This window comes from Elaeis guineensis, chromosome 1 (assembly GCF_000442705.2).
Source record: "Elaeis guineensis isolate ETL-2024a chromosome 1, EG11, whole genome shotgun sequence".
In the NCBI taxonomy this organism is placed as follows: Eukaryota; Viridiplantae; Streptophyta; class Magnoliopsida; order Arecales; family Arecaceae; genus Elaeis; species Elaeis guineensis.
This window is the reverse complement of record NC_025993.2, coordinates 114,934,708-114,942,593: the sequence shown is the minus strand read 5'-3', so window position 1 is coordinate 114,942,593 and position 7,886 is coordinate 114,934,708. Positions and strand designations below refer to the sequence as shown.

Below are 7,886 nucleotides of genomic sequence, written 5' to 3'. Positions count from 1 at the left end.
TGCATTACATAGTCCAAAGGGCATTCGTCTATAGGCAAAAGTACCAAATAGATAGGTGAATGTAGTCTTTTCTTGATCTTCAGCGGCTATGGGGATCTGGTTGTAACCGGAGTATCCATCAAGAAAACAGTAAAACTCTTCTCCGGCTAGTCTTTCCAACATTTGATCAATAAATGGCAAAGAAAAGTGCTCTTTCCTTGTCGCAGCATTCAACTTTCTATAGTCTATACAGACCCTCCATCCCGTTTAGGTCCTAGTTGGGATAAGTTTGTTTGCATAATTTTGGACCACTGTTACCACAGATTTCTTGGGTACTACTTAAACTGGGCTTACCCAAGAGCTAGCAGAAATAGGATAAATTATTTCATTATCTAGGAGTTTCAGAATCTCCTTTTTAACTACATCCTTCATAGCTGGATTAAGCCTTCTTTGGGCTTCTCTTGTTGGTTTAGCCTCTTCCTCTAAGTATATTCTATGTTGAACTATAGAAGGGCTTATTCCTTTGATATCTGCTATGGTCCAACCTATTGCTTCTTGATTTGCTTTTAGAACTGACACTAACTCCTCCTCTTGCTTGGGATCTAGGTCTGATGCAATAATTACAGGCAAAGTTTCTTTGGGTCCTAGATATGCATACTTGAGATGTTCTGGGAGGGGTTTCAGTTCTAAAATGGATGCTTCCTCTATTGATGGTTTAGGTGATGATTTCACCATCTCAATGATTGGTTCAGTAGGAAGTGTCGATTCCTGATTAATCTGATTTTCTTTAAGTATTTCATTGACGTCCTCAGACTCATGGATTAACCAGGGGTTAGACTCTAGGTCGACTTCATCATCACTAATGTCAATGGATTCATAAATACCATCTTGGACTACATTGACATCAGCATGAGAAGAGGATTTCTGTTCTAAGTTAAAAACATTAAGCTCAATGGTTATATTCCCAAAGGATAACTTCATTAGACCATTTCGACAATTGATTTCAGCATTGGCCGTAGCTAAGAATGGTCTTCCTAAAATGACAGGTATATGTCCTTTAGGATTCGCAACTGGCTCAGTCTCTAAAACAATAAAATCTATAGGAAAAATAAAATTTTCAACCTTTATCAGAACATCCTCGACCATTCCCTTAGGGATCCTGAGAGATCTATCGGCTAACTGTAATGTGATCCCAGTAGGTTGAAATTTTTATAATCCTAGTTGCTCATACACCGAATATGGAAGGATATTCACACTAGCTCCTAGATCTAGCAAGGCCTTTTTTATATTGGTTTCTCCAATAACACAAGAAATTGTTGGAGCTCCAAGGTCTTTATATTTAATTGGCACATGGCTAGATAGGTATGAACTGACACTTGCAGCCAAAAATGCTTTCTTTGGTACATTAGTGGTCCTTTTCCTAGTGCAAAGATCTTTTAAAAATTTGGCATAAGTTGGAACCTGATGGATTATATCTAAAAGAGGAATAATAACTTAGACTTGTTTAAATACCTCTAAAATTTTATCTAAATATTCAGATTTATTAGATTTCAGTCTGTTTGAAAAAGGAGCTCTAGGACTTTTAAGTACTGGACTAGGTGAATTTTCAGTTTCTGGTGCTTGAGGTTGAAAGGTAGTAGTTTTAGAAGGTGACTCGGCAGATGAGTCCTCTATATCATCAAGTGCAACTACTTTATTGTCTATTTATTTTTTCGATCTTAAGGTATGAATGGCATTTACACCATTAACTTGGTTTCCTTGTTGGGGTCGTGGACCATTTTGGTTCCTAGGATTTGGCTCAGGTTGGCTAGGTAACCTACCATGTTCTCATTCACTAATGGTCGAAGCCAGCTGACTTACTTGCATTTCCAGACGGGCTATAGCTTGGGTGTTATTATTTATGAGTTGACCCGTGGTTTGCATAAAGCTGGTATGTGTCTTCATCATGGCTTCTAGGCTTTTCTCTAAAGAGGTAATTTTCTTGTCATTATCATGGAAGCCTGGCGGGTTGTTCATCACTGGGTTGGACCTTAGATTTTGCTGATTGAAATTTGGATTGCCTACATTAGGATTCTGGGACCATGAGAAATTCGGATGATTCCTCCAACCTGGGTTATATATGGGTGCATAAGAATTGTTCAATGGTCCTTGATAGGTGGCATTCACCTGTGCACACTCATTCGAGTAGGAATATTCTTCTAAGACATGGTCTGGTGCATTGCACCCTTTACACATGGGTGCAGATATTTGATTTACATTGGCTGGTCTCTGTAATTCTAAGGCTTCCAATCTACGTGTTAAGGTTGCAATCTTGGCCTCTGATGCTAGGGTTGGTTGAATTTGATGCATTCCTCCTCTTGAAGGTGTAGCTTTATCAGGTTCCCTAATTGTTTCCCACTGTAAATTTTTCTCGGCTAGGTCTTCTAAGAATTGCCAAGCTTCAGTAGTTTCTTTGTCCATAAATTGGCCTTGGCACATGGACTCTAGCATGGTTCTTGAGTTTGAATCTAACCCCTCATAGATGATCTGGCATAGTCTCCAAGTTTCTATTCCATGGTGTGGGCATTGGGTCAAAAGATTCTTGAAACGATCAAAGTACTTTCAAAATGATTCACCAGCTAGTTGGTAAAATTGATTTATTTCATTCCTAATCCTAGCTGTTTTATGATGGGGGAAATACTTTTTCAAAAATATTCTCACAAAGCCTTCCCAGGTAGTGACAGAATAGTTTGGCAGACTATAAAGCCACTTCTTAGCATTATCCTTAAGGGCAAAGTTGATTAATCTAAGTTTGACCTCATCCTCTGTCAATTGCAGTTTCATGGTTGCGCATACCTCCTCAAATTCTCTAATAAATATATAAGCATCCACTAATCCTGTGAATTTTGGAAGCATATTTATGATTTGAGGTTTGATTTCAAAATTGTTAGCTGTGGGTTGTGGCAACCTAATACAAGATGGTTGGATGGAGCCAACTGGATAACACAAATCCTTAAGGGTCATGGGTTGGATTGGCTCAGCCATTGGAACAACAGGAATTGACTCAATTCTAACTAGACGATCCGACACTCTTCTCCACACACGAGGTGTACGGTTCTCGATGTTTATACAATTTTTTTATTAATTTTTATGTATAAGAAAAAGAAAGAAAAGAGAAAAAGTTCTAAAGAAAAGATCCTAAGGAGTCCTAAATCTAAAGAAAAGTAACCAAATTAATTTAAATTTTAATAATTTTTTTTTTATTTTTCAAACAAGTGAAACAATAAATTAAACTCAATCTATCCTAGGGTTAACCTAAATCTAGACAGCTCCTAACTGTTCCAAGATGACCCTTCAAGCCTTCCAAGTGGAGATTGATCAACTAGTTAGCCAGGTAAGTATAAGAGGTGGGAGGTTCACTCATCGTTGCCTTTCTAGACACCAAACGAGTTGGCCAGGCCAGCAACTAAACCAATTTAACAAACCACCCTCAGGAACTTGCCTAGACACCAACTAATCAAACAACTCAAACTTAGTAGAACTCTTAAGGTTCCTTGTCCTATTGAGCTCGAATTCCTTAAGGTTGACGTCTAATTGATTTTAAGATTAAAGGTCTAGGTAATGCAATATGATGGAGATGGTTTTTGGACTAAGGAAGGGTAATGAAATCCCCACCTTATCTTGTTAATGGGTTGATGCCCTTAGATTAATTATGAAAATGCAAATGCAAATAAACAAGATGACCAAGAATGTAAAAGATTTTAATTTAGATTTTTTTTTTATTTTGATATTTTACTTCACGATTATGAAATGTCTTTTGTTTTGTTTTATTTTTTTTTATTTTTTTTTTGTGATTAAGTAAATTCAAATGATTAGGTCTAAAAAAAAATAATTAACTAAAAATAATAAAAGAGAAATTAGAAGCGTACCTGAGTTTTCCAGCAATCACCAACTAAATCTAGAAACTTAAAGGAAAAAGAAAGAGAGTTATAAAGCACGAAGAACAAATATTTGAAAATAATTTAAAACGCCAAATCCCCGGTAACGGTGCCAAAAACTTGATGTGCAAATCTTAAAATTTGTTTATAAAACTGCAAGCGCACAGTGTGCAGAGTAGCATGACCAGCGAGTACGGGTCGATCCCACAGAGACTTGGTTTAAAAACGATTTTCAAATCTATGCTCAAGCGAGCTTTAACGAAAATCGAAAATCGAAAGTTGTTTGCTAAAGACAATAAGACTAAGGATCTAGGGTTTTTGAATCCACTAGATCTAGATTAGGGAATTCTACCTAGAATTTTTCTTATTGATCCTAACGACTACTCCTCTTGTCTTTTCCAAGCATAGATTATGAAGGGACTAAGGCCCAACGCTAACCCATCAAGATTCTTTACAGGGAAGTAGTAACCAGGATCCCTTAGGATTTTCTCCTCCTATGCATTGAATCAAGCATGAACTATGAAGGGACTCTGACCCAACTGTAGTTCATCAAAAATTCTTGGCAAAAAAGGAAGAAAAAGAAACCCTAAGAAAAAGAAAGAACCCTATGTAAAATCCCTACTCATGATCTAGCTTCATCGCAAACCCTAGAAGGGATGCTTAGCTAGACATGATCTAAATCTACTTGCAAAATTTAAATATAGAAAAATAAACTACCATAATTTCATAAATTAAACTATCCTAATTGCATAAATTTAAACTGCATAATTTAAACTAACCTAATTGCAAGAAATTAAATTGCATAAATTAAACTATCCTAATTGCAAGAAAAATAAATTGCATAATGTAAAGAGATAAAATTGCATAAAAATAAGATTTTATATAAAAAAAAAATTATTACAAAAATTTCAAAGCTCGAGGCTTGAGAAGAAAGCTAAAAACCCCACTATCTAGGGTTACAAGCTTGATCGGAAGGAAAGAATCATTAAAACAAGGGCCTTTGGGGGCTTTTTATAGGCATTTGGGGGTTATAAGGTTTTCAAAACTTTAGATGTGGGACTAAGAAGTTTTAGAGGGCTGTTAGGGGGGTTTAGGGGCTCAAATCTCACTCAAAAAGCACTTAAATCCATCAAGAAACCCTAGAAATTGTTTCAGCCGTCTGATCTTCATCTAAAGGATCCAATTTATCTAATAAATCAAGCCGGGAGCGATTCTGGGCCGTCGGATCATGATCTGGGTGAAGCGCTGTCGTTGGATCATGCTGCAGAGATGGGATCAGGTCGGATGCATCGCGGACCGTCCGATCAAGGCGCTGGAAGATTTCGTCCGTTGGATCGCGCTGCAGAAGGATCCCGTGTTGTCCTAGTGTTTATTGATTCTTGCAATTGCCTTGATTACGGTTGGATCTTGACCGGCTGCGATGGTGGCCGTCCGATGGTGCAAAAATGTGGAGCGTTGGATCTTGATCGGACCATCGAGTGATGTGAAGTTACTAGGTTGCCCTTCGGACCTTCTTCTCTCTCCTCATGAGCCCTGGACCGCGCGCGTGGACCGGGCTCGCGATGTGTTGCGGTGAGCCGAGACTCGCTGATTGACTGGTTTATGGTGCACCGATGGGTCCATGGTCCAGGCGCCTATTGCTGTGGACCAGGCGGCTAACCAGATCACCAAATCATTTGATTTTTGACCAATTTTGACCTGATTTGACTTGGGTTTGACCCAATTGAGTCTTCTTTCTTCATTCTTCAATTCCTGGGTCAATGTAACTCCGTTTTGCGTAAAATTTGCGCCATTGAAATCCTCTTTCCTTGTTCTTTCTATTGATGATCTCTTCTTCTGCAAAATATAATAACAAGTATCAATTTCCTAATAAAGTTAGATAATTTAGATATTAATTGATATTTTTTATGTCAATTTGTGACATAAATCAGCTACCGAGTTTTACTTCTTGCTAAACAAAGATATTAAGTTAACTCCAAAAAATTGACAAGTTTCATTAGTACTTTTTCTATCTAATTTACATCCAGCAAAATCAGCATCTGAATATCCGATTAAGTCAATTGATGAGTCTTTAGAATACCATAATCCTAGAGTTTGTGTACATTTTAAATATTTAAGAATTTTTTTTAACTGTATTTAAGTATGATTCTTTTGGATTTGATTGAAAGAGAGCACATAAACAAACACTCAACATAATATCTGGTCTACTAGCAGTTAAATATAATAAATAACCAATCATCCCTCTATAAAGTTTTGAGTCTATATTTTTACCTTCTTCATCCTTGTCAAGCTTACATGATGGGCTCATGGGTGCACCAATTGCTTTGGAGCTCTCCATTCCAAATTTTTTGAGTAGTTCTCTTGTGTACTTGCTTTGGATGATGGAGATCCCTTTTTTTGTTTGTTTGATTTAGAGTCCGAGGAAGAATGTAAGTTCTCCCATCATGCTCATCTCTAACTCTCCCTGCATGAGCTTGGCAAAATCTTGACAAAGAGTTTCATTAGTAGATCCAAAAATAATATCATCAACGTATATTTGTATAACTAAAATATCATCATGATTTCTTTTAATGAAAAGGATTGTATCTACATTTCTTCTTGAAAAATTATTCTTAAGCAAAAATTTACTTAACCTTTCATACCAAGCCCTAGGTGCTTGCTTTAGACCATATAGAGCTTTATTTAATTTAAAAACATGATTAAAAAAAGTATGATTTTTAAAATCATGAGGTTATTCTATAAAAACTTCTTCAACAATATAACAATTTAGAAAATCACTTTTGACATCCATTTGGAATAATTTAAAATCCATAAAGTATGCATATGCAAGTAAAAGCCTAATTATTTCTAATCTAGCAACAGATGCAAAAATCTCATCAAAATCAATTTTCTCTTCTTGATTATAATCCTTTGCAACCAATCTTGCTTTATTTCTAATTATATTTTCATGTTCATCCAATTTATTTCTATATACCCATTTTGTGCAAATTACTGGATAATTTTTAGGTCTTGATACTAAAGTCCATACATTACTTCTTTCAAATGGAATAAGTTCTTCTTGCATTGTATTTATCCAATTATAATCTTTTTCAGCTTCATCTATGATTTTAGGTTCAAGATGAGAAATAAATACAAAATGATTGTATGCATCTCTAAGTGAAGAACGAGTTCTTACTCCATGTGTAGGATCACCAATGATTAGTTTCTTGAGGTAATTGTGATCATACTTCCATTCTTTGGGTAGATCATTTATACCTTGAGATTGTTCTTGTTGTTCTTCACCTTCATCATCCTGTTTGTTTTCATGTTCTTCTTCATTTTGAATTATTGAGTCTTTTAGGGTGAGCTCCTTCATCCCTTCTACAAGAGGATCTGCATCATCAATATCTTCATTCTTCCTTGAGAAAAGATCATTAGTCTCATCAAAAACAACATGTATTGACTCCTCTACTACTAAAGTTCTTTTGTTGAAAACTCTAAAAGCTTTGCTAGAAGAGAAATAACCAAGAAAAATAGCTTTATCAGATTTTGTATCAAATTTTTTTAATCTTTCTTTACCGTTGTTCAAATCAAAACATCGGCAACCAAAAATGTATAAATATGCAATATTTGATTTTCTTCCTTTTCAAAGCTCATAAGGTATTTTCTTTAGTATTGGTCTAATTAAAGCACGATTTAATATGTAACATGCTGTGTTAATTGCTTTCGTCCAAAAGTATCTTGGGAGGTTGCTTTTATATAGCATGGTACGGATCATTTCTTCAAGAGTCCTATTTTTTTCTTTCTACTACTCCATTTTGTTGGAGTGTCCTAGGTGCTGAAAAGTTATGGTCAATACCTTTTTCATCACAAAATTTTTTAAAATCTTAATTTTTAAATTCGATTCCATGATCACTTCGAATATGTTGAATTGAAAAGCTTTTTTTATTAGTAACTTTTCGATAAAATTTTGAGAACATATGAAAAATTTCATCCTTATGTGCTAAAAAG

The 7,886-nt window shown here is 35.6% G+C and overlaps 1 non-coding gene across 1 annotated transcript; it reads left to right on the top strand.

Annotated features, from left to right (window-relative positions):
• Positions 1 to 2,527: 2,527 nt before the first annotated feature.
• Positions 2,528 to 2,634, top strand: LOC140854963 (small nucleolar RNA R71). Its single transcript, XR_012138056.1, has one exon. It is a non-coding gene; the product is annotated as a small nucleolar RNA R71 (small nucleolar RNA).
• Positions 2,635 to 7,886: the final 5,252 nt, after the last annotated feature.